Genomic DNA, 2,002 nt, shown 5'->3' with positions numbered 1-2,002 from the left:
AGACCTTTTAACTAGAAGCAAGCAATCTAAAATTACATACATTTTGCAAAAGGTAAAGCATGGATCTGAAGATAATGCAGAAAAATGCTCAGAGGATAACGATAACTTGCCAAAAAGAAAACGCGCTCGTTTAATTAATAGTGTTTTTAGTGATGACGAAGAAAACATTGTTTAATTTATATTAATATGTATCACTTAAAAAATTTTAATAAAGATATTTATCTTAATTATGAAAATATAATAGCATGTTTTTTTTTTATTTTTTGGAACCTAACCCTCCTTTTCGTATTAGTTCTTTGTTTCGTATAACACGGATTCGCATAACACGGCAATTTTTTGGAACGTAACTACTGTGTTATACGGGGGTTACCTGTACTCAGTATAGTATTATTTTTATTTGTAATTTAGTATGCCCCGATGACTGCATCGGGCTGCTACCAGAAAGCCCACTAGGAGGCGTCCCGGGCTACTAGTATATTACAATGGCACATGTTTTCCGTTATACGAAAGAGATAAGCATTTTCAAAAAGCTCCTGAATCAACAGAAGACGATAATCATTCAAGTAGACCAGCTATGAAAAAAAATAAAGAAATTCCAGAGTTTACGAGGAGATCAATGAGATCGTAAGCAATTAATAGACGATCTGTTCGATATTTCGAGAATTTCACGTAGTTTTGTACAGTACATGCCATTCTTCACGATGACTCGAAAACGCATCTCCTCTGTTTTCATATTGTTCGAAAGGACTTGCTCTTATCAGAGGAGAACTGATCGACACAGTTCATAAAGGCCATATATTCTAAACAGTGATATCGTCACCAAAATAAAAGCTTTACTGAAATATCGCAGTTTCAAATTAGCAGAAGAGGTGCGACGATCGTAAGACCTCTTTCCCCCAGACACATTTTTTCTTTTTGAATGTAAAACTTATCTCTGGGTGAATTTTTATACTTAATTAATTTTTATGCTGCAAGTACCCGCTTTGCTGAATTTTTATTTGTTTGTACATTTATATGACCTGCTCATCTAGGCGAATGTTACTCATTTTTTCTCTACTCTGATTTCTTCTTTCATCCAACTGTGCACTTGTTTCTCTTCCTCTACGTAATCTTTCTCTGATTCGATGTGTTTTCCTATAATTTTCAAGTTGCTCTTCTGTCTGATAATTTTTGTTTCGTTAATAATTTTCTCGTAGCAATGTTACACGTACCTCTCTTTTTTCCGTGGTTTCATTTCTCCGCGCCATCTTTTGCCTTTGAGATATGGTTCGAGACCACAAAAATTCTTTCTTACCCTTTGGCATTGTTTTTTACATTTTTACTTTTCACACTTCAGAATTCACTTTTCACTTTCTACTTCTGTTCTGTTATTCGTACACTTTTACTTATGAAAAATCAGTTGAAGCATGTGCGTCACACGTGTCCAAAAGCCATCCCCACTACTCACACATAACGGTCCTCGACTATTCCAAAACGTTTTCGACTATTCGAAAACATTTAAGATTAAGATTAAAATTAAGATAACATTATAGCCAATATTACCCATTTTCACAGAATGCGAGAATTAGGTCCCCCGTTTTCAGACTAATTAGGAAATTTTTACATAGGTCTAAAAATATGTTCGATTTCTCACAAAAACGCAAAAAACCGCATCTGCGCTTGTAAATCTTGCACGCCGCTTTCTCTTAAACTTCCATTGTTACACATTTTTGAAGTCAACCACATTGTTACACATTTTTTTCAACCCCCATATCTCCCACACCCTTATTCGCTTGTGCCAGTAAATATAGATGGCGTATAAGTCGACCAAAATGGCTGCCACAAAGGGTATAGCGTACGTGGCAACATACGAGAGTTACATGTGTGTGTTGTCTTTTTAATATATTTTCTTTCTGTAGTCAAAACGTTTTATCCGCATTTGTGTCCGATATTAATCCTTGTTAATTTCGTAGTTGTTTAAGTCATGATGATTACACCAGCGGCGGCCTTAACCATTGCGAGG

This window comes from Centruroides sculpturatus, unplaced genomic scaffold (genome assembly GCF_000671375.1).
Source record: "Centruroides sculpturatus isolate CEXI.00-Female unplaced genomic scaffold, Cexi_2.0 scaffold1239, whole genome shotgun sequence".
In the NCBI taxonomy this organism is placed as follows: domain Eukaryota; kingdom Metazoa; phylum Arthropoda; class Arachnida; order Scorpiones; family Buthidae; genus Centruroides; species Centruroides sculpturatus.
The sequence above is the reverse complement of the archived record's forward strand: the minus strand, read 5'-3'. Positions refer to the sequence as shown.